Here is a 25,406-nt window from a genome sequence, read left to right on the forward strand (position 1 = left end):
GACACTGTATACAGACATCATTGCTGTTAGTCATCTTGCTGACACTTGTAGTGCCACAGGGCTAAAGGATAAGGTCATCCATTTCCAGAGACATTGTATACAGACACCATTGTCTTTCCACCTTGTTGAGAAAGATCCTGCCTTCTTTACTTGATAATCGGGGGAAAGTTGTGTTGTTTAGCCCTGCTATTCAGGAGTTTAAGTGCACCAACAAAAGTGAGCTATGACTAAGCACCGTGTTCGGTGTGAAACATGTCAGCGGCTGTGCAGTTAGTCATTTTACCAGCCTAGATGCTATGATTTTAATTATATTTTTGAAATAAAGTTGAATAATTCAGAGTGCGGCTATCCAGCTACATCTTTTCTACTTCAGTTCCTGTTGCAAACAGAGCCAGCACCCTGTGGGATTGTGGAGACAGCTGTTTTGGGAGAATCATTACCTTAGAGCGTTAATTCTTTGTCTTTGAACAAAAGTGGCTAGCTGAAGACACAAAGATTTATCTGTTTTTTCAAAAGGACTAAAGCTTCTAGTGCCATACAGACCCACACACATATTCAGGACTCTGTATATGCAGCGGGTGTGTGGGACAATTTATCTAGGAAGTTAAGACATTACATGTTGATTTGAATAAAGTGTTTTTGGGCCTGTGATGTCAGGGGACATAAGAGAGAGGCCTGACATAAAGAGGGTCATTCCTCTGCTCTCCTCCTGCCTGGATTAATAGAGCCAACCTGAGTAAAGGTAACCAATCTGATACGGATTGCCAGATTGTAATTTATTTGCCATGTAAGTGTGGTCTGCTTTTGGGGTTTTTCTTAGGGTTTGAATCCCCTGAAAGTAGCCTGAATATATTATTAAGCTATATTGCTCATAACCTTAGTTATCGCTCTCCCATTGCATTCCTTGAACAAATATATTGTTATTCTTTGTTACTTTTCCACAGAAATATTGCAGTAAAGACAATTTCTGGGTTTTATCATAACGTGTGTGTTTCTCATTGGTTATTGCACTTACACTATTTCCAGGTGTGCCAGAGGGGGTTGAAACTGTTAAGGGAGTTGAGAGGAAGAGTAATGGACTGAACAAACTTAAATAGCTACTGCAGGGGTGGTGCTACATAAGATTGCCCTGTATTTGGCCCCATCCATCTTCCCAACTCTAACCATCCCCCCTGTCCCTGCTGGAGAAAAGCATCCCCACAACATGATGCTGCCCCCACCATGTTTCACGGTGGGGATTCTGTGTTCCGGGTGATGTGCAGTGTTAGTTTTCCTAAACACATAGCATTTTGCTTTTAGGCCAAGTTCAATTTTGGTCTTATCTGAACAGAGCACCTTCTTCCACGTTTGCTGTGTACCCCACATAACTTCTCACAAACTGCAAACGGGACTTCTTATGGCTTTCTTTCAACAATGGCTTTCTTCTTGCCACTCTTCCATAAAGGCCAGATTTGTGGAGTGCACAACTAATAGTTATCCTGTGGACAGATTCTCCCACCTGAGCTGTGGATCTCTGCAGCTCCTCCAGCGTTACCATGGGCCTCTTGGCTGCTTCTCTGATTAATGCTCTCCTTTCCTGTCAATTTAGGTGGACGGCCATGTCTTGTTAGGTTTGCAGTTGTGCCATACTCTTTCCATTTTCGAATGATGGATTGAACAGTGCTTTGTGAGATGTTCAATGCTTAGGATATTTTTTTAACCTAACTCTGCTTTAACCACTTAAGGACCACCGTATTGCCATTGTACGTCATCGCAATGACACAGGCAGGCACAAGCACGTACATGTACGTGCCTGCCTTCCAGCGGGTGGGGGGTCCGATCGGACCCCCTCCCGCTGGATACGGCGGTCCGGTTCGCTTCAGGAGCGATCCGTGATGAGGGGATGGCCGTTGGTTTCTGGCCACCCCCTCTGGATCGCTCCTGGCCAATGAGAAGCTTCCTCCCACTGTGTATTGTATACACAGGAAGGAGGAAGTGATGTCATTCTCCTCGGGGCGGTCTTTTTGACCGGACTAGGAGGAGAAGACAAAAAGTAAGTGCACCAAAACACTACTCTAACACATAGGTACACATAGGTACACAAACCCCCCCCCGATCCCCCCCCGATCGCCCCCCGATCCCCCCGCCCCCCTCCCCCACCAGTCACAGTGTCACTGATTGCATTGATCATTTATTTACTGATCACTGCATTCAGTGTCAGTTGTAACAGTAAAAACTGTCAGGTCAGTTAGTGTTAGGTCCAGGGTAGCCCCCTACCCCCCCCCCCAATAAAGGTTTAACCCCCTGATTGCCCCTAGAGTTAACCCTTTCACCCCCTTTTGCCAGTGTCACTAAGCGATCATTTTTCTGATCGCTGCATTAGTGTCGCTACTGTCGCTAGGTAGCTAGTTATTTTTTTAGGTTCACCGCCAGGTTTTTATATCGCTAGGTACCCCGATATACTACCCAATAATGGTTTTAACCCCCTGATTGCCCCTAGTTAACCCTTTTACCCCCTTTTGCCAGTGTCACTAAGCGATCATTTTTCTGATCGCTGCATTAGTGTCGCTAGGTAGCTAGTTCTTTTTTTAGGTTCACCGCCTGGTTTTTATAGCGCTAGGTACCCCGATATACTACCCAATAATGGTTTTAACCCCCTGATTGCCCCTAGTTAACCCTTTCACCCCCTTTTGCCAGTGTCACTAAGCGATCATTTTTCTGATCGCTGCATTAGTGTCGCTAGTGTCGCTAGGTAGCTAGTTATTTTTTTAGGTTCACCGCCAGGTTTTTATAGCGCTAGGTACCCCGATATACTACCCAATAATGGTTTTAACCCCCTGATTGCCCCTAGTCAACCCTTTCACCCCCTTTTGCCAGTGTCACTAAGCAATCATTTTTCTGATCGCTGCATTAGTGTCGCTAGGTAGCTAGTTATTTTTTTAGGTTCACCGCCAGGTTTTTATATCGCTAGGTACCCCGATATACTACCCAATAATGGTTTTAACCCCCTGATTGCCCCTAGTTAACCCTTTTACCCCCTTTTGCCAGTGTCACTAAGCGATCATTTTTCTGATCGCTGCATTAGTGTCGCTAGGTAGCTAGTTCTTTTTTTAGGTTCACCGCCTGGTTTTTATAGCGCTAGGTACCCCGATATACTACCCAATAATGGTTTTAACCCCCTGATTGCCCCTAGTTAACCCTTTCACCCCCTTTTGCCAGTGTCACTAAGCGATCATTTTTCTGATCGCTGCATTAGTGTCGCTAGTGTCGCTAGGTAGCTAGTTATTTTTTTAGGTTCACCGCCAGGTTTTTATAGCGCTAGGTACCCCGATATACTACCCAATAATGGTTTTAACCCCCTGATTGCCCCTAGTCAACCCTTTCACCCCCTTTTGCCAGTGTCACTAAGCAATCATTTTTCTGATCGCTGCATTAGTGTCGCTAGTGTCGCTAGATAGCTAGTTTTTTTTTAGGTTCACCGCCAGGTTTTTATAGCGCTAGGTACCCCAATATACTACCCAATAATGGTTTTAACCCCCTGATTGCCCCTAGTTAACCCTTTCACCCCCTTTTGCCAGTGTCACTAAGCGATCGTTTTTCTGATCACTGCATTAGTGTCACTAGTGCTGCTAGGTAGCTAGTTATTTTTTAGGTTCACCGCCAGGTTTTTATAGCGCTAGGTACCCCCATATACTACCCAATAATGGTTTTAACCCCCTGATTGCCCCTAGTTAACCCTTTCACCCCCTTTTGCCAGTGTCACTAAGCGATCGTTTTTCTGATCGCTGCATTAGTGTCACTAGTGTCGTTAGGTAGCTAGTTTTTTTTTTTTAGGTTCACCGCCAGGTTTTTATAGCGTTAGGTACCCCCATATACTACCCAATAATGGTTTTAACCCCCTGATTGCCCCTAGTTAACCCTTTCACCAGCGATCACAGTATAAGTGTCACTGGTGACGCTGGTTAGCCAGTTAGTTATTTAGGTTCCCCGTCAGGTTTTTATATAGCGCCAGGGACCCCCATATACTACCTAATAAAAATTTGAACCCCCTGATTGCCCCTAGTTAACCCTTTCACCACTGAACACCGTATAAGTGTTACGGGTGACTCTGGTTAGTTTGCTTTTTATAGCATCAGGGCACTCACCATTTATTACCCAATAAAGGTTTAACCCCCTGATCACCCGGCGGGTGTTATCAATTAGGTTTTAGGGTCAGGGTCTGCGTCGCCCCAGGCATCGCTAGGTTAGTGCCAGTACCGCTAACACCCACACGCAAAGCATAAACCTCCCATAGTGGTATAGAATCTGAACAGATCAATATCTGATCTGATCAGATCTATACTAGCGTCCCCAGCAGTTTAGGGACGCATTGTTAGCGGGGTCAGCCCAGATACCTGCTAGCACCTGCGTTTTGCCCCTCTGCCCAGCCCACCCAAGTGCAGTATCGATCGATCAATGTCACTTACAAAACACTAAACACATAACTGCAGCGATCGCAGAGTCAGGCCTGATCCCTGCGATCGCTAACAGTTTTTTGGAAGCATTTTATATTTAAATCCGGAAGGCAGTGCTTGGTTTTCGGGGTCCCGTACGCGGCTAGGCTCCCAAAAAGTCCCACACATGTGGTATCCCTGTACTCAGGAGAAGCAGCAGAATGTATTTTGGGATGTCATTTCACATATGCCCATAGCATGTGTGAGCAATATATCATTTAGTGACAACTTTGTGCAAAAAAAAAAAAAGTTTGTAATATTCCCGCAACTTGTGGCAAAATATAAAATATTCCATGGACTCAACATGCCTCTCAGTAAATAGCTTGGGGTGTCTACTTTCCAAAATTGGGTCATTTTGGGGGGTTTTGTGCTATTTTGGCATTTTATGGCCTTCGAAACTGTGATGGGTAGTGAGGAGTGAAATGAAAAATTTGCACCCTTAGAAATCCTGAAGGTGGTGATTGGTTTTCGGGGTGCCGTGCGCGACTAGACTCCCAAAAAGTCCCACACATGTGGTATCCCCATACTCGGGAGAAGTAGCGGAATATATTTTGGGGTGCAATTCCACATATAACCATGGCATGTGTGAGCAATATATCATTTAGTGACAACTTTTTGTAAAAAATTAATATTAAATGGGCTCAACATACCCATCAGCAATTTCCTTGGGGTGCCTACTTTCCAAAAGGGGGTCATTTGGGGGGGGGGGGGTTGTACTGCCCTGCCATTTTAGCACCTCAAGAAATGAGATAGGCAGTCATAATTTAAAAGCTGTGTAAATTCCAGAAAATGTACTCTAGTTTGTAGACGCTATAACTTTTGCGCAAACCAAAAAATATACGCTTATTGACATATTTTTTACTAAAGACATGTGGCTGAATACATTTTGCCCTCAATGTATGACTAAAATTTAGTTTATTTGATTTTTCTTATAACAAAAAGAAGAAAATATCATTTTTTTTCAAAATTTTCGCTCTTTTTCCATTTATATCGCAAAAAATAAAAATCGCAGAGGCAATCAAATACCATCAAAAGAAAGCTCTATTTGTGGGAAGAAAAGGACGCAAATTTCGTTTGGGTGCAATATTGCATGACCGCGCAATTACCAGTTAAAGCAGCGCAGTGCGAAATTGGAAAAAGACCTCTGGTCCTTAAGGTGTTTATTGGTCCGGGGCTGAAGTGGTTAAACTTCTCCACAACTTTATCCCTGACCTCTCTGGTGTGTTCCTTGGCCTTCATGATGCTGTTTGTTCTCTAACAAACCTCTGAGGGCTTCACAGAAGAGCTGTATTTATACTGAGATTAAATTATACACAGGGGGACTCTATTTACTAATTAGGTGATTTCTGAAGGCAATTGGTTCCACTAGATTTTAGTTAGGGGTATCAGAGTAAAGGGGGCTGCATACAAATGCACACCACACTTTTCAGATAGGCCTCTTTCACACGGGGCGGATCCATGATGATGCGCCCTGTGGACATCCGCTTGCTCAGTGGGGTTCGCTCCGTCGATCCCCGCTGAGAGGGAGATAACAGGTCTGTCTCTGCACACTGCACAGGGACGAACCTGTCAGATCGGCGCTCTCCCCTATGGCGGATCAGATGAGGACGGACCGTAGGGTCCGTCGTCATCCGATCTGATGACGGATGGAAAAGTAGGTTTTTCCCCTGTAAGGCCGCGTACACACGCACGGACTGTTGGCCCAACTTTGTCCGTCCAACAGTTTGAGCGAACAGTCCGCTCAAACTTAGCATGGACGGACATGGCCACACACGACGAACGAACAGTTTGCTGAAACCGTGCGCGATGACGTGAACGGCACGTACGACGGGACGCAAAATACGACGTCCTATACACTGCATTATAACTTTCGGCTTGAAAATCCTTTCTGAGCATGCGCGGAACTTTGTTTGACGAACAAGCCTACACACGGGCGGACTGTTCGTTGAAACAAGGTTTCAGCGGACAGTTTTTCGGAATTTCCGTAAAACCTTGTCCGTCCAACTGTCCGCTGAAACTGTCCGCTGAAAGCCCACACACGAGCGGACTGTCCGCCCAAACACTGTTCAGCGGACAAGGTTGGGCCAACAGTCCGCGCGTGTGTACGCGGCCTAACACTTTTCGGATCGGATTGGGTTGGATGTCAGCGGACATGTCACCGCTGACATCCAACGCTCCATAGACCTCTATGAAGCATCCGTTCAGGTCTGCCTAAAAAACTGACAGGTGGGCCTGAATAGATCGGTCACGTGAAAGAGGCCTTATTCATTTTGGGGAAAAAAAATGAAAATCATTTATCATTTTCCTTCTACTTGCACAATTATGTGCCACTTTGTGTTGGTCTATCACATAAAATCCCAATAGAATACATTTACGTTTTTGGCTGTAACATGACAAAATGTGGAAAATTTCAAGGGGTGTGAATACTTTTTCAAGGCACTGTGTATTCCTTAACAACCATATATACACTTTATTGGGTACACCTTGCTAGTGCTGGGTTGGACCCCCTTTTGCCTTCAGAACTGCCTTAATTCTTTGTGGTGTAGATTCAACAAGGTGTTGGAAACATTCCTCAGACATTTTGATCCATACTGATGTAGCGCCGGCTCCTGATGAGCACGCGCTATGCGTTTTTTTCAATTTAATGTTCCTAAAACTACAGTTGGGTTTTAGGGTTAATTATGTCAAATCATGGTTTCAGTGCCAGTCTAGCTGGATCGCACTGGGTTCTCCTTGGCCACAGGCGTCGCTGTCACTGCTGTCAAGTGTGAGAAAGCAGTTTAGCTAGGCGTATTGACTGCAATTCTTTCTCGGAACCAGCCCAGTGGGTGTGTCATCCTGTGGTGCCTTCTGTCAAAGGGTATTTAAGGTACTGAGATCACATGCTTCTGGGTTCCGGTCCAGAAGATCTTTCTATCTGTTTGGTCCTGGTCCTCCTGACCAGCCCCCATGACCCTCATGGCCTGGGGTGCGGATCCATCCAATTCTGAGTCTCGGGGCTGGATAGCCTGAGGCAAAGTAACTGAGAGGAGGATTCAAAAGTGGTCTGGTGCCGTCTCATCTGTGGAGAGGCCCAGCAACTGGAGAAGCACCCAGGGGAGGACTCTTCGGGAGAAGGCCATGCATGAGGCTGGCTTCTCAGAAGGAGCCTGGTGGCTCAGTTGAAGGACACTATGGATCTACACTCATACGGTATCACCGGACCAGCTGCAAGATACTGGTGCCGTATCATAGCTCTCTAAATTTACCTAAGTCCCTCAGTTACATTCAAGTCTGTGGCAGAGACTTTGTTCGAGTGTTCTACATTCAAGTCTGTGGCAGAGACTTTGTTCAAGTGTTCTACATTCAAGTCTGTGGCAGAGACTTTGCTCAAGTGTTCTACATTCAAGTCTGTGGCAGAGACTTTGTTCGAGTGTTCTACATTCAAGTCTGTGGCAGAGACTTTGCTCAAGTGTTCTACATTCAAGTCTGAGGCTGAGACTTTGTTCGAGTGTTCTACATTCAAGTCTGTGGCAGAGACTTTGTTCGAGTGTTCTACATTCAAGTCTGTGGCAGAGACTTTGTTCGAGTGTTCTACATTCAAGTCTGTGGCAGAGACTTTGCTTTACTTAAACACTCTATCGGCTGCCAGGCCTAGTGAGAGGAGGTCTATCCGGTAGCTGTGAGAATCCAGTTGTGAACGGTAATTCTCTGGATTTCTATAGTGAGAGACTTCATATCTTTTGCAGTTCCAAAAGTACCTGAACTTCCTTTCTAACCCTCTACCCTAGAAAAGTGCAGGAGGATGCACAAGGAGAGAGAACAGCAGTGACAGGTCTTTATTAGTACTGTTTCACAATTGCTTTAAATTTTAAAGCAGCCTAAAAGAATATGTACGCACCTATAGTGTTAATGAGCATTTAGGATGTGTTGTACAAGGTGTTCATGTTGTGTCAGGCAACATTTCTCAAACGCCCTGTGTCTTGTTTTTTTTACAAGGCAAAAATGGGAAATAATTACTTTTGACACTTTGCAACTACACTGTAAACACCATGAGTGCATTTACAGTGAGTTTAGGATGCAGTTGTGGTGCGTTTCTAAAGAAGTGAATGGAGGCAGTTACAAAATGTCACTGCATGCCAAACTCTGCAGGCAGCGTTATTTTTGCCTCACAGCAACACGCTGTGGTGGGAACACTCTATTTTAACAATTTCAAGTGGCATTGATTGAGGCGTTCAGGAAGCGTTGAAAACGCGACCCAACCAACTATTTTCAAAGTCTGTGTGAAGGAGCCCTTGCATGAAGCTCCTGCACGGAGGCAAGGAAAATGTTTGCACAGATCTGAAGGAAATACACAGAGATTTAAGAAAGAACACTAATGTCTCTTGTGTTTAGACCTTTGCTCTCCCCAGAGTTCAGCTTTAAAGTGATTGTAAAGTCTCTAAAAATAACAAAGATATCATACTTACTTGTTCTATGCAGTGGTTTTGCACAGGGAATCCAGATCCTGCTTTTCTCTGGTCTCTCTTCGGTGCTCCTGGCCCCTCCCTCCTGTCGCGTGCCCCTACAGCAAGCAGCTTGCTAAGGGGCCCCTCCGACCTGAGTCACAGCTCTCTGCCTCCATTCAGACTTGGAGCTGCGGTTCGACCCCATCCCCTCTCTTTCTCCTGATTGGCTAACTGACTTTGATTGACAGAAGCCAGAGCCAATGGCACCGCTGCTCTGTCTCAGCCAATCAGGAGGAGAGTCCTGTATGGCCGAGGCACTCGCGGACATCGCTGGATAGAGATGGGGCTCAGGTAAGTATTAGGGGCGCTGGGTCAGCTTCTGCACACAGAAGTTTTTTTTTTTTATCCTAATGCATTCTATGAGATAAAAAAAAAAAAAAAACTTGTGCCTTTACAACCACTTTGGGTCTCATTGGAAAAAATCCTCAATGTGGTCTGTGTGAAAATAAAATTTGAATGCATTTTTCCTTTGTATATCAGCTGTAAGCACTATATGGAGTCATAACCCTTCATTCACTGAAAGATAAAGCTCACACGGAATTCGGAAGAAACATGTTTTATCACATTCCAGCAGCTTCCTAGCCGCTTCCTTGTATGTACAAGTTCTCATTGAATTTGCAGATCTCTTCATGGGAATACAAGCCGTCATAACCAGGAACTCCAGTACCTATAATAAAACAGTTGTTATACCAAATGAAAATGGGAGCTCAGATGTAACAGCAAAAAGTGAAGATGACATGTTCCAGCTACAGGTATTTTCTATACGTTTCTAAAGAAAACGTTTTATTTACATGTTAATTTATGTGAGAACAGCTCTTGCTGTTTTTATTTTTATTTTATTTAATTTTTCTCCTTTGTGCTTAGCTCCTCATACTCTCCCCCAGCTGGATTCTCGACTACATGTATCTGGTTGCCCTACCATTGCCTGTCAGCAACTGACGTCTCGCCAGAATTTTCCACTTTGTACATGCTTACGTTTTGAGCTACAAGCTTATGTGTAGCCACATCCAGAGCAGCACACACAGGCAGCTCAAGAAACACAGAAACAAAGCCAAAGCTTGGTCGTTTGTCTCCTGTGCTACACCTGTGTTCACATAAGATTGTCGTTCAAAATGGGAGCATCCACAAACTGGAAATTCTAGATTTTGCTAAAGCATCTCTCACGTGTTCTAAAACTGGTGAGGAATGTGCCAAATTCATGTACCTGTCGAGAACTTGCACCTCAATTAGACTCATGCTGCGCCACTTTTAGAATGCACACAAGACACTTTGGCAAAATCTGGCTATGCCAGTTTATCTTTGTGTGCCAAAAGAGAGTCAGTATTTTACTTTGAATTTGTTGCATTGAATGGGACACAATTGCCTGACGAAGTGATCCTGCGTGGCTCCGAAACGTTTCACTGCACCACTTTGTGACGTGATCTTTCTTGAATAAAAAAAAGGTTTGGATGAAATTGATAGTCCTCGGTGTGCTGGTGAATATCTACATACGATGGAAAAGTGGCACATTTAGGAATTTTGTGCACAAGTTACTGTCAGAGTCAAAAGTGTTGCATGTGCTTCATGAATTTGGGGCAATAAAGTGGCGGAATTACCAGGGTCGCAGCAGTCACACTTGCGACTAGGTTCTTGAGTTCCACCACTGTAAGCACTTGTACACACGGTCGAACATTCTGACAACCAAATCCGTTGGATTTTGTCCGACTGATTTTTTCTGGCGGATTTTGTCCGAAACTGTTGCATACACACGGTCGGACAAAGTTGTCAGAAAATCTGATTGTACATAACGTGATGACGTTATTTCGTTACGACAGGACTACATTCAGGCTAGTAGCCAATAGCTTTGGTCTAGGAATTTGATCTGAGCATGCGTGACACTTTGTCCGTCGGAGTAGGCTACACATGATCGGAGCATGTCCGATCGGAGAATTTTGTCGGAAAATGTTACGGACAAGTTACATGGAAAACTTGGTCCGTCTGATACTCCGACAGAAACAGTCCGGTGGAGACCACACAAAGTCGGGTTATCCGACAAAGCGGTCCGATAGGACACATTCCGTCGGAATCTCCGACCGTGTGTACAAGGGCTAAGGGGGACCACCGCCACCCAGGAGATAGTAAACTAGTCATTCACGGCACAATCCCTGTCCGCTCCGCACATCCTCTTCACCCACTCCAACCATCCTCCTCGCCCGCACTCACGGGCACACTGCACAGTCCCTGCCCGCTCGGCCCATCATCTCCGCCCACTCCGCCGTCATCTCCATCCATCCTCTCGGCCCGCACTCATGGGCACAGTCCATGCCCGCCTCACCCAAACTCTCCACCCACTCCTCCTATCCTCTCCGCCCGCAGTCATGGGTACTCACAGGCCCCACCCATCCTCTTTGCCCGCCCAAGCAAGACCTAGCACGGAGGAGGAACCAAGTGATCTGCAAATGAGTAGCACTGATCCCATCCCTCAATATCAACACTGCTACTGACCCCCCCTCCCCCACACCACCACTACTGCCAATGATTTCCCCCCCACACACCACCACTACTGCCACTGATTCCCTTCCACACTACTACCACTGCTGCCACTGACACCCGCCACACCACTACTGCCACTGATACCCCCCACCATCACTACTGCCACTGATTCCCCCCCACACCACCACCACTACTGCCACTGATACCCCCCACACCACCACGGCCACTGCTGCCACTCATCCACCCCCCCACAACACCATGACCACTACTGCCACTAATCCCATCCCACAACCACCATCCTTGCCACTGAAGCCATCTTCCCCACCAATGCCTGTGCCTGTGCAAAACACCCCACTGTCAACAATAAAGAGTACCTGTCTGTCCAACAGCAGTGTACCTGTTGCCCATCAGCAGTGTACCACCCTAACAGTGACCATCAGTGCACCTGTTGCCCATTAGCAGTGTACCTGTCACCCATCAGTGCCCATCAGCAGTGTACCTGTCACCCATCACTGCCCATCAACAGTGCACCTGTCGCCAACCTATCACACATCCCCCATCAATGCTGTCATCAGCAGTATACCTGTCACACAGCCACCAACGACCAGAGAAACCATCACACAGCCACCATTAGCAGAGTACCTATCCTACAGCCGCCCATTAACAGAGTACCTTCACACAGCCACCATCAGCAGTATACCTGTCCCAGTGTCACCAGAGCCAGCCATGCCCAAAAAATGTTACACTAGTGGGGAGGCATTTCACATCCTCAGTATGAAAGATGAGAGCAGTGGGGAGCTTTCACTGTCGGATTCTGACTTGGCGTATGAATCCATCGAAAGTACTGGATCAGTGACAAAACTGGAGGAGGAAAGGGTCTCTCCTAAAAGATTAAGGCGCTCTGAAAATCAGGCAGTCGCAACCACTTCCATACACCTCAATGGTCAGTCGCCAAATGCAGACGAGGTTAGACCCCAGGATGAGAGGCATAGTACCAGCACTGGAATATCACATCCCTCAAGAATAAGGACTCATATCTCCCAGACACACTGGATAACCCGTTATCGCTGTCTTCCAACTCGGGATCATTTTTCAGAAAAAAATTTTTTTGCCTGACAGTCTACTTCAGTTTATTGTGGAGCAGATAAATCTTTTTGCCCCAGTAACTTGCATTTAGCCGCATTTCGTTTACAGGTGTTTTTCATTTTTGACTATTTGAAAAAAATTATTAATGATTGTTTATAAACACTGCAAAATGAACATTTCAGTTACTATCTGTCATATTAAATCGTTGGATAGGTTGTAAAAACACCCCGTGTACATGAAGCCTATAATAATTTTTATAGCCCAAAATAACTATTACTAACTATTAAATTATAGGTATTGGAATTTCCTTTCAAACTGGCTTTTATTGAACATAACGAATAAGAATTTATCCGATGTTACGAATTATCCGAAATAACGAATGCTGCATGATGGAACGAATGGAACGTAACAAAATAATAATAATAATAAAAACAATTATTATTTATTTATTATTATAAATTTGTTACCTTCCTTTTCTTAGATGCAGCATTTGTTAGTTTGGATAATTCGAAATTTTGGATGCATTCATATTCGTTACTTTCACTAACAGCCAAATTTGAAAGGAAATTCCAATACCTATAATTGAATGGTTAGTTATCATTTCTGATTTTCAAATTTTCTGATTTTCGTTCTTATTTTCAGATTTTAGAATTTTGGATTTTTTCGAATGATCAAAATAACAAATACCGCATCTAAACGAATAGACGTAACCAATTAAAATTTTTCCAAAGTTATGAATTTATAATAACAAATTTCGATCATAATAAATGACACAAAAAAGGAAAAAAAAAAAGAAAGCAAACAAATTTTTCGGCAGTGCACATATCTACTACATGCCGTCTGGATTGTTTATCAACCATGTTTCTGCCTTCTACCTGCACTGACCTCGGCCTGTTAATCGACCATGTTTTTTGCCTGTCGTTTGGACTGATCTTTTGCCCTGCTACTGTAGTAGTGGGATTCAAGATAACACAGGGGTCTCACATATGTGAGGGGCTTCAGAATAGTGTTCTGAGTTTTGTAAACTCTCTGTGTTTTGTAATTCTCAGATCAGGGTCTGGATACCAGAGGCTATAAAGAGATTTGAGTGGAAAGAAGCCTCTACCCCTGTGCCCATTTTTCCTGTCCGAGGCCCTAAGCATGATGTTACTGCCTGCTGCCTGGACCAATACTTTGGTTGTGCTGACCATATCTCTGCTTGTTGCCTGTACTGACCCAGGACTTTCTATAGGCCATGTTGCTGTCTGCTGGTTAGACAAATACTTTGGCTGTGCTTACCATATCTCTGCCTCCTGCCTGTAATGTTCCAGGACTTTTTATGGACCATGTTCCTGCCTGTTGCTTGGACCAATATTTTGGCTGTGCTAACCATATCTCTGTCTGCTCCCTGTACTATGGACAGTATTCCTGCCTGCTGCCTGGATGATTCCTTTCACTGTTGCTGACCACATTCCAGCCTGCTACCTGGACCAATGCTCTCCCCGGTGGACCACCGCACTACTAAAACCACAAGTAATCTTTTGTTTATTCTTAGCTCAGCAGAATGTATTTTGGGATGCAATTCTTGGTATGTACATGCTATGTGTTAGAAATATGAAGGGCCTTAAAAAATAACAAGGCTGTCAGGAAATAAGATGTGTAATTTATGTCCCTAGAACACCTGATGCTCCTTGAATGTTGGGCCTCTCTATCTGGCTAGGCTGTGAAAAAGTCTCACACATGTGGTATTGCCTTTCTCAGTGTCAGAAACCATGAAATCAGGCCGAGACAGAAGTACATTTAAATCACACTTGTTTTTAATTTTTTTCATTGTTTGTTGTGATTGTTTTATATGGTATTTTGAGTGGATGAATGGATTAAAAGATAAAATATGGTCACGTGTAAAGGATAAGGGAAAAGATATAGATGAGGATGATGGATTTAAGCAATAAGTAATTATAGTACTTTGTCAAAAATTCAGGATAACATGCACAGTAAATTATGTGAATGTATTTGTATTTATATAATCTGAATGAATGAAATACTTGTATAGGGCACAATGCGAACTGAATCGCCTCTAGGCGCTGTGGCAAGCTTTGATCATCTGCTAAAAGAGGAAGGTCTTGAGTTTTTTCCTAAAAGCCAGGTGATTTTCTTCCAGGCGGATGTTGATTGGTAGAGCATTCCATAGCCAAGGCCCTTGGACAGCGAATCTCCGATCCCCCTTGGATTTATACCGGGCTTTGGGCACGAGGAGGAGGTTTTTGTTGGCTGATCGAAACTGCGGTTTGGTGTGTAATGATTTATTTTCTCCATTAGGTATTGCGGAGCTTCTCTATGCACGCATTTGTGGGTAAGGCAAAGGGTCTTGAACGTGATCCGATTTTTTATGGTTAGCCAATGTAAGCTCCTCAGCGAAGGAGAGATGGATTCCCAGGTTTTTTTTCCTGTTATCAGCCTTGCCGCCGTGTTTTGGATCAGTTGTAATCGCGCAAGTTGATATTGTGGTAATCCTATGTAAAGCGAATTTGCATAGTCCAGTCGTGAATTAATGATTGTTCCAACTACCACTGCTTTGTCATTCTTTGGGATAAAAGGGATGAGTCTGCGAAGCATGCGCAGCAGATGGTGAGATCCACTGACTACTGCTCCTATTTGCGCATCCATTGACATTTGTGCGTCTAAAATAACCCCGTGACTCTTCGCTTTGGTCTTTGGGGAGATAGTCTGCCCAAAGACGGTTGGTGGAGACCAGGAGGTTTTGGTTGCGGGCTTATGATTTGGGTGTAAGATAAGAAGCTCTGTCTTTGATTCATTCAGCTGGAGGGAGTTAGTGGTCATCCAGTCCTCTATTGATTTGAGGCAGTTTTCAAGTTGTTGTTGGTGATCTTTTTTTCCATTGATTCTGAGATAAAGTTGTTTGTCATCAGCGTAAGAGTGGAAGCAGAGATCTGAGCATCTGATGATTTGAAGGAGTGGGCGAATGTAAATGTTGAAGAGAACGGGTGACAAAGGAGAGCCTTGAGGGACTCCGCAGGTGACTGCCCGAGTTTCGGAGAGGAATTTTCCTAGTTTCACTGTCTGTGACCGATTTCCTAGGAAGGACGCGAACCATTGGAGATCTATGTCTTGGACTCTGGCTACTTCTGTGAAGCGGACGAGTAGAGAATTGTGATCTACTGTATCAAACGCTGCACTTAGGTCTAGCAGTACGAGGAGACACGGCTCTCCATCATCTGCTGCTTCGAGGGCATCGTCCCAAATCTTGAGGAGAGCTGATTCTGTTCCATGACCCGGGCGGAAGCCTGATTGCAGCGGGTCCAGGAGTTTGTGAGTAACCAGGTGGAGTTGTAGCTGATGTACTAGAGCTTTCTCCATGATCTTAGAAATGGTGTTGAGGCTTGTAATTGGCCTACGGTTGTTTGGATCCTGAGGGTCCAGGTTTGGTTTCTTGAGTAGAGGTTTGATGATGCCTTGTTTGAGGATGCTGGGAACAATCCCTTCGTGGAATGATTGGTTTATGAGGTGGGTTATGGTTGGAGCCACGATGTCGGAGCATTCTTTCAGTAGTTTTGTGGGGATGATGTCAATAGGTGAGGTACTGTCACGCAGTTTATTAATGATGTTTTTTGCGGTGTCTACGGTAATTGGGGATAGTGAAAATTTTGGTGGTTGCGGTATGTTGGTGCAGACATCCTCTTTATGTATTTGCTGGCTGAGGTCGGATGTTTTCTTCTGACAGATTGTTTCCCTGATGGTTTTGACTTTATCGATGAAAAAATCCGACAGTTTGTCACAGTAATTCTGGGATACACTTTCTGGGGGTTCTAGGCACACCGGATTCATTGATTGATTAACCAGTTTAAACAGCTCCCGTGGTTGGTTTGCGGCCATTGAGATTGTATATGAGAAGTGGTCCCTTTTGGCTTTGAAGATTGCTTTCCGATAATTCTCTGTGAGACCTTTGTAGTTAAAGTGGTTTTCCTCGGTGGGATTTCTTCTCCATGTTCTTTCTGCTCTTCTGCGTTCTTGCTTTAGTATGGCGAGGGAGCTATTAAACCATCCAGAGTTTTTCTTCCTGATGAGAGCCCTGCGTTTTGGTGCTACCGAGTCTGCTGATTGCAGCAATGCCCTGTTCAGGGAGTGTTTTCTCCGTAGAGTGGTTTAAGGTTATTGTAGTTATCTTGTTGGACAGAGTGGATTTGAAGGATTCGGAGTACAGTTTTTTATGCGATCTGGTCCAGTGCGTTATTGTTACAGGATTCAATTTTTCGTTGGTGATGTTGGTAGCCATTTTGAATTTGATGGCGTGGTGATCCGTCCATGGCAATGTTATGTTGTTGAGTATGTTGACGTCAATCTGTTTATTAAATTGATCAAAAAGGATTGTAAACAAAAGACAAATTTTCCCTTATTTAATATATTATATAAGCGAAGGATTAAGGGACTTTAAGTGAAATGTGACCTGGTAAGGTCACCTATTTCCATCCCTTGGGACTTTACATAGAATATATGTTAGGGTGTTTGCTTTCCAAAATGGGGTCATTTTGTGGGTAATTCCACTGTCCTGGTGCTCTCGGGCCTTCAAAAAATTGATAGGTATGTCCCTAGAACGCCTGGAGGTGTTACTTGGTAGGGATGAGCTGAACACCCCCCCGGTTCTGTTCGCAGCAGAACATGCGAACAGGCAAAAAATTTGTGCAAACACAGTTAAAGTCTATAGGACTCGAACATGAAAAATCGAAAGTGCTAATTTTAAAGGCTAATATTCAAGTTATTGTTATAAAAAGTGTCTGGGGACCCGGGTCCTGCCCAAGGGGACATGTACCAATGCAAAAAAAAGTTTTAAAAACGGCCGTTTTTTCGGGAGCAGTGATTTTTAATAATGCTTAAAGTGAAACAATAAAAGTGAAATATTCCCTTAAATATTTTGCCTGGGGAGTGACTATAGTATGCCTGTAAAGTGGCACACTTTTGTCGTGTTTAGAACAGTCCCTGCACAAAATTACATTTTCTAAAGGAATAAATGTAATTTAAAACTGCTTGCGGCTGTAATGTAATGTTAGGTCCTGGCAATATAGATAACAATCATTGAGAAAAACGGCATGCCCCCCCCCCCCCCCCCAGCCCATTACCAGGCCCTTTGGGTCCGATATGGATATTAAGGGGAACCCCGCACCCAAATTAAAAGGCCTTATATACTCTGAACAGCAGCAGTATACAGGGGGTCCTCGGGTTACAAGCAAGATAGGGACTGTAGTTTTATTTTCAAGTTGAATCTGTTTGTAATTTGGAATGGGTACATTTTGTAAGTGTAGCTCCAGCTACACTTACAAAAAAAAATCAATTTGTAAGCTTTTTGGATAACATAGGGAAGTGTTATCATCACCCTTGTAACATTTGTGTTGCTGCCTGTTGTGCCCCTGTTCAGAAGATTTTACCTCACTTTCTGTCCCAATGACGAATGGATTTAGAAAATTTTGGGTTATTAGGGAAACAAGCATTGTTGATAAAGCATCAGTGGAGACTAGGGATGAGCTTGGTGTTTGAAGTCGAATGCATGTTCGACTCGAACACTGGCTGTTTGCCCGTTCGGCGAATACCGAATGTTATGGGCCGTTACCGCCAAATTAGTGTGGCGCTCACGGCCCACAATGCACTGCGCCATCCCAGTGCATCGCTGGCTCATGATTGGCCAAGCATGCACTGTGACCCCGCATGCTTGGCAATCACAACGCCGGCAGCGAGGAGAGCCATAATTGACCACAGGCCAGATGCCTGTGGCCAATTATAGCTCAGGGTGTTTAGTACACTCCCCACATTATATAAGGCCGCCAGTGCGGCGGCCTTGTGTAGTGTGTTCCGGCATGCAGAGAGAGAAGGATAGGCAGGGACAGTGTGTTCTTTTCTCAGGCATCTGCAGGAGTTAAAGTGGGTGTTGTGTGATTCCAGCACAGTATACACCTGTATCTACCATTTATTGCTGGTGTTCTCTAATACAGGCATCTGCAGGAGTTAAAGTGGGTGCTTTGTGCCTCCAGCACAGTATACACCTGTAGCTACCCTTTATTGCTGGTGTTCTCTAATACAGGCATCTGCAGGAGTTAAAGTGGGTGTTGTGTGCCTCCAGCACAGTATACACCTGTATCTACCCTTTATTGCTGGTGTTCTCTAATACAGTCATCTGCAGGCGTTAAAGTGGGTGTTGTGTGCCTCCAGCACAGTATACATCTGTATTTACCCTTTATTGCTGGTGTTCTCTAATACAGGCATCTGCAGGAGTTAAAGTGGGTGTTGTGTGCCTCCAGCACCGTATACACCTGTATCTACCCTTTATTGCCGGTGTTCTCTAATACAGGCATCTGCAGGAGTTAAAGTGGGTGCTTTATGCCTCCAGCACAGTATACACCTGTAGCTACCCTTTATTGCTGGTGTTCTCTAATACAGGCATCTGCAGGAGTTAAAGTGGGTGTTGTGTGCCTCCAGCACAGTATACACCTGTATCTACTCTTTATTGCGGGTGTTCTCTAATACAGGTTTCTGCAGGAGTTAAAGTGGGTGTTGTGTGCCTCCAGCACAATACACACCTGTATCTACCCTTTATTGCTGGTGTTCTCTAATACAGGCATCTGCAGGAGTTAAAGTGGGTGTTGTGTGCCTCAGCACAGTATACATCTGTATCTACCCTTTTTTGCTGGTGTTCTCTAATACAGGCATCTGCAGGAGTTAACGTGGGTGTTGTGGTTCGTCCAGCACAGTATACACCTGTATCTACCCTTTATTGCTGGTGTTCTCTAATACAGGCATCTGCAGGAGTTAAAGTGGGTGTTATGTGCCTCCAGCACCGTATACACCTGTATCTACCCTTTATTGCCGGTGTTCTCTAATACAGGCATTTGCAGGAGTTAAAGTGGGTGTTTTGTGCCTCCAACACAGTATATACCTGTAGCTACCCTTTATTGCTGGTGTTCTCTAATACAGGCATCTGCAGGAGTTAAAGTGGGTGTTGTGTGCCTCCAGCACAGTATACACCTGTATCTACTCTTTATTACTGGTGTTCTCTAATACAGGTTTCTGCAGGAGTTAAAGTGGGTGTTGTGCGCCTCCAGTACAATACACACATGTATCTACCCTTTATTGCTGGTGTTCTCTAATACAGGCATCTGCAGGAGTTAAAGTGGGTGTTGTGTGCCTCCAGCACAGTATACACCTGTATCTACCCTTTTTTGCTGGTGTTCTCTAATACAGGCATCTGCAGGAGTTAAAGTGGGTGTTGTGGGTCGTCCAGCACAGTATACACCTGTCTCTACCCTTTATTGCTGGTGTTCTCTAATACAGGCATCTGCAGAAGTTAAAGTGGGTGTTGTGTGCCTCCAGCACAGTATACACCTGTATCTACCCTTTATTGCTGGTGTTCTCTAATACAAGCATCTACAGGAGTTAAAGTGGGTGTTGTGTACCCTTTATTGCTGGTGTTGTCTAATACAGGCATCTGCAGGAGTTAAAGTGGGTGTTGTGCGCCTCCAGCACAGTATACACCTGAAGATACCCCTTATTACTGGTGTTCTCTAATACAGGCATCTGCAGGAGTTAAAGTGGGTGTTGTGTGCCTCCAGCACAGTATACACCTGTATCTACCCTTTTTTGCTGGTGTTCTCTAATACAGGTATCTGTGGGAGTTAAAGTGGGTGTTGTGCGCCTCCAGCACAGTATACACCTGTATCTACCCTTTATTGCTGGTGTTCTCTAATACAGGCATCTGCAGGAGTTAAAGCGGGTGTTGTGTGCCTCCAGCACAGTATACACCTGTATCTACCCTTTATTGCTGGTGTTCTCTAATACAGGCATCTGCAGGAGTTAAAGTGGGTGTTGTGTGCCTCCAGCACAGTATACACCTGTATCTACCCTATTTTTGCTGGTGTTCTCTAATACAGGCATTTTCAGGAGTTAAAGTGGGTGTTGTGTGCCTCCAGCACAGTATACACCTTTATCCACCCTTTTTTGCTGGTGTTCTCTAATATAGGTTTCTGCAGGAGTTAAAGTGGGTGTTGTGTGCCTCCAGCACAGTATAAACCTGTATCTACCCTTTTTTGCTGGTGTTCTCTAATACAGGCATCTGCAGCATTGGGTGTTGTGTGCTGCGGATCATGTTGTCCTTAGTGACCCAGAGGACTCTGGACCGAATGCCTCAGCTAAGCTATGCTGCATAGCCTCTGTGATCCTGCAAAGCCTGCGGAAGGATCCTCGTATTCTTCGGATCAAGGAGAGGGACCATTACTGGTTGTCTACTCTGCTTGATCCATGGTACAAGGGTAAGGTTGCGGACCTTATCTTGCCGTGGCAGAGGGAGCAGAGGATAAGACATCTCCGGGAGGCCTTGTAGAAAGGTCTGTGCAATGCGTTTCCAGAGACTGGGAGGTTCCAAACTCCTGGTCCTGGAAAACGTGTTTCTGACACTTCGGTCAGTCACAGAAGGAGTGGTGGAACAGGTGGCTGTCTGACCGATGCATTCAGACAATTTTTTAGTCCGCAGCCCCAAGGTATGATCGGTTTCAGCAACCATTGCCAGCGTCTGATTTACATGGTGCAGGAATACCTAGGTGCAAGGTCAGACTTGGACACCTTTCCCACCAATTCTCTGGCTTACTGAGTCTTGAGGATGAATCACTGGCCAGAGCTTGCACAGTATGCAATTGAGCTACTGGCCTGTCCTGCATCAAGCGTTCTTTCGGAAAGCATCTTCAGTGCTGCTGGAGGCTTTGTAACCGATCACAGGGTGCGCCTGTCCACCGACTCGGTTGATCGACTGACCTTCATAAAGATGAATCAGTCTTGGATCACCACCAGCTACCAAGCACCTGAAGCTGATGTAACCGAATAATTTTTTTTGAATTGTCACATCCCTTTAAGACTGCCTATGCTGATGCTGAGTGACTGTCCTGTTATGTTGACTGACTATCCTCTTCCTCCTCAATGATCCTGCTGATAGCTTGGAAGAACATTTTTGGTTCTGGGTGATGCCACCAGCCCAATTTTTCAGCCCCTGTTTAACAGGGGCGTGTAATTACAATTTTGGATGCAATTCTTTGCAGCAGGGCTCATTCCTGCACTCCAACTAGAGTATATGGGAGAGGTTGCAGTGTCGGGTCACCAGCACCAGTGCCGAAGGCCCAATTTTTCAGCCCCTTTTTAACAGGGGCATGTAATACAATTTTTGATGCAATGCTTTGGAGCAGGGCTCATTCCTGCACTCCAACTAGAGTATATGGGAGAGGTTGCAGTGTCGTGGCACCAGCACCAGTGCCTAAGGCCTATTTTTTCAGCCCCTGTTTAACAGTATATATATTAAATACACTGCAGCTAACTGAATAACCTGCCTGCCAGAAGTAAATTTGAAAAAGTACACCAGAAACAGCTTTCAGTGGATATATATATATATATATATATATATACATAAGCGCATTTGTGAGGTCAGACACTGATGTGGACAAGAAGGTCTAGCTTTAATTCAGCCCAAAAGTGTTCTATCGGGTTGAGATCAGGACTCTGTGCAGGCCAGTCAAGGTCATCCACCTCCACCCCAAACTTGCTCATCCATGTCTTTATGTACCTTGCTTTGTGCACTGGTCCAAATCATTTGGTGGAGGGGGATTATGGTGTGGGTTTTTTTTTTCATGGGTTGGGTTTGGCCCCTTAGTTCCAGTGAAGGGAGTTCTTAAGGTGTCAGCATACCAAGACATTTTGGACAATTTCATGATCCCAACTTTGTGGGAACAGTTTGGAGATGGCCCCTTCTTGTTCCAACATGACTGCACACCAGTGCACAAAGCAAGGTCCGAAAAGACAAGGATGAGCGAGTTTGGGGTGGATGAACTTGACTGGCCTGCACAGAGTCCTGACCTCAACCCAATAGAACACCTTTGGTATGAATTAGAGCAGAGACTGCAAGCCAGACGTTCTCGTCCACATCAGTATTGAGAGAGATATCACTGATCCAGGTAGGTCAAACAACAGTGGAAAACCTCTCATCCAGCTTGGAAGCCCAGGTGCCGGCAATGCATATAGCAATCAAAACAGCAAGAAGATCTGGACAGCAGCACTCCAAAAAAGTTTTTGCCTTTTTTAATAAAAAATTATTGTGAATAAAAATACAAGCCACAGCAGAAACAGACAGGCGCTAACTCGTTTCACACTTCAATATAGTGCTTAGTCATAGCTACTATTCACAGTAATAAACATAGTATAAATACTGTGATTACATGGTACACAATGATTTATACTATATTCATTTCTGAGAATAGTAGTTATGACTAAGCACTACATTGAAGTGTGAAACGCGTTAGCGTCCTATCTGTTTCTGCTGTGGCTTGTATTTTTGTTCACAATAATTTTTGACTAAAAGGCAAAAACTTTTTTGGAGTGTGGCTGTCCAGATCTTCTTCCTGTTTTGATCGTCCACATCGGTGTCTGACCTCAGAAATGCACTTCTGGAAGAATGGTCAAACATTCCCATAGACACACGCTTAAACCTTGTGGACAGTCTTCCCAGAAGAGTTGAAGCTTTTATAGCTGCAAAGGGTGGGCCAACTCAATATTGAACCCTATGGACTAAGACTGGGACGCCATTACAGTTCATGTAACGGCAGGTGTCCCAATACTTTTGGTAATATAGTGTATGACAACAGCTGTTATTCTTTCTTGTGTGCAGTCATTTTATGGCTGAATGGTGAGCATGAAATGATTGTATGCACAAGCCTCAGCCTGCAGCTCTCCTTACACTGCTCAGTCTGATGCTGAAACTAAAAGGCCAGACCTTACATAGAAATGTCAGACTCTGGTTCTGCAGCATGACAGGCCAGCAAGCACAGAACATAGGTTAGACCTGCTGACAGCACTGTCCCACCCCCTTCTTTCATCCTGCCTGCCTTGCATCAAGATAGGACCCCTCCCTGAGCCTTTGCATCTCCAGCCCTATGAGCATCTCAGCTGTTGTGCCACAGGTAGGTTATCTGTATTGCTGTGGTTAATAATACATAAGCTATGCAGTTAAGGAAATTGTTTCTGTAGGGCGTGGCTGTTTTCTAAATAGAAGTAGGTGCTGTGATGATGTAGATCTTCCACGTTGTCTGTGTTAAAACCATTTACACATGAAGCTAGATGTTTCATTTTAGGGTAGGTCTATATGATGCATTGAATACAATTCCTAAAACAAACTGTATGCTGCTTAATTCTATTCATTGCCCTGTGATAAAGATTACTCTGCCTTGCTGTTAATCTCCATTTAACTACGGTAGATTTAGCAGTAGAATCTAACATTTTATTGCTCCTAGCAACAAATTGGGCTTTGTTTACAATTATTGCACCAAAGTGATTCATTGTTGCTGTGGCCCAGCACTCCGACCTTTTCTTTGCCTCATTCCCCCCCATTGATCTACATATTTTATTAAAACTGAACTCTGGGGAAAGCAAAAGTACTCCCTTGCAGTTGGGCAATGCTCACGCTGCAGGGGTTAAATGCACATTTAGGTCTAGGGGACAAAAAAAGTGCATTTACTTACCCGATCCTTTGCTACTGCAGGCTCCCATCGTCAACGCTGTATCCAGGCCTAGGCCGACAAGGCCCAGGCCTAGGGCAGTACTTTGCAGGGGGGGCAGCACGGAAAGAGTCTTCTCCAGCTTGCGCTACACTGTTAGTGTAGCGCCAGTCTTATGGTGCGGACAGGGCTGAGAGGCAAATTAGTCTAGTGCCCCCATAAAGCGGCCGCACTACTTTCGGTATGCGGGCAGCCGGCATTCTGCAACTGTGGGGGTGGCGCTGATTCTAATTATGATTATGGCTGTCCTATCATCCTGGACAACAAACCTTCCTCACTGTGCTATGTTTTGTGCTGCACCATTGGCATGGTTATTTCTTCTTAGGCTGCTTTCACACTGGGGCGGTATTCAGGCGTTACAGCGCTAAAAATAGCGCCTGTGTAACGCCTGAAAAAAACCGGCCCCTTTAACTCCAGTGTGAAAGCCGGATGGCTTTCACACTGGAGCGATGCGCTGGCAGAACGGTGAAAAAAGTCCTGCTAGCCGCATCTTTGCAGCGCTGAAGGAGCGGTGTATTCACCGCTCCTATACCGCTCCTACCCATTGAAATCAATGGGACACCGCGGCAATACCGCCGGCAAAGCGCCGCTGCAGCGGCGCTTTGCGGGTGGGTTTAACCTCTTTTCGGCCGCTAGCGGGGGTTAAAACCACCCCGCTAGCGCCCGCACACCGCCGCTAAAACGACGGTAAAGCGCCGCTAAAAATAGCGGCGCTTTACCGCCGACGCTGCTCCCGCCCCAGTGTGAAAGCAGCCTTAGTCCTTCTTAATACCATTTCAAACGGGGGGAGGGGGGCGGGATCTGGGGGTCCCTTTGTTAAAGGGGGCTTCCTGATTCTGATAAGCCCCCCACATGCAGACCCCCACAACCACCGGCCAGGGTTGTGGGGATGAGGCCATTGTCCTCAACAACATGGGGACAAGGTGCTTTGGGGGGGACCCCAAAGCATCCTCCCAATGTTGAGGGCATGTAGCCTGGTACGGTTCAGGAGGATGGGGGCGCTCTCTCGCCCCCCTCTTTTTCTGCGGCCAGGTTGCGTGTTCGGATAAAGGGTCTGGTATGGATTTTAAGGGGGAACTCCACGCCATTTTTTTTTTATTTGGCGTGGAGTTCCCCTTAAAATTAGGTCTGGTATGGATATTTGGGGGAACCCCACGTCATTATGTTTTTATTTGACGTGGGGTTCCCCTTAATATCCATACCAGTCCTGAAGGGCCTGGTAATTGAATTTGGGGGAACTCCACGCTTTTTTTTTTTTATCAATGACTTTCAATGACTGTTCTCTGTATTATGTGGAGCCGACAATTCATTATAGC

General features: G+C 45.1%; 1 protein-coding gene across 3 annotated transcripts in view; it reads left to right on the forward strand.

Annotated features, from left to right (window-relative positions):
* FGF1 (fibroblast growth factor 1) overlaps positions 1-25,406 on the forward strand; it is a 224,014-nt gene that overhangs the window by 33,904 nt on the left and 164,704 nt on the right. The window contains exon 1 of one of the 3 annotated variants that reach the window (XM_077473116.1): positions 9,586-9,711. The exons of 1 other annotated variant lie outside the window; for it this stretch is intronic. The gene's annotated coding sequence lies outside the window, so the exon portion shown is untranslated. Of the gene's footprint in view, positions 1-9,585; positions 9,712-23,409; positions 23,497-25,406 lie in introns of those variants that run through there. One more of the 3 variants, XM_077473115.1, reaches the window with a different exon arrangement.

Source organism: Lithobates pipiens, unplaced genomic scaffold (genome assembly GCF_037356315.1).
Source record: "Lithobates pipiens isolate NorthernLeopardFrog02 unplaced genomic scaffold, aLitPip1_a1.2 Scaffold_8, whole genome shotgun sequence".
NCBI lineage: Eukaryota > Metazoa > Chordata > Amphibia > Anura > Ranidae > Lithobates > Lithobates pipiens.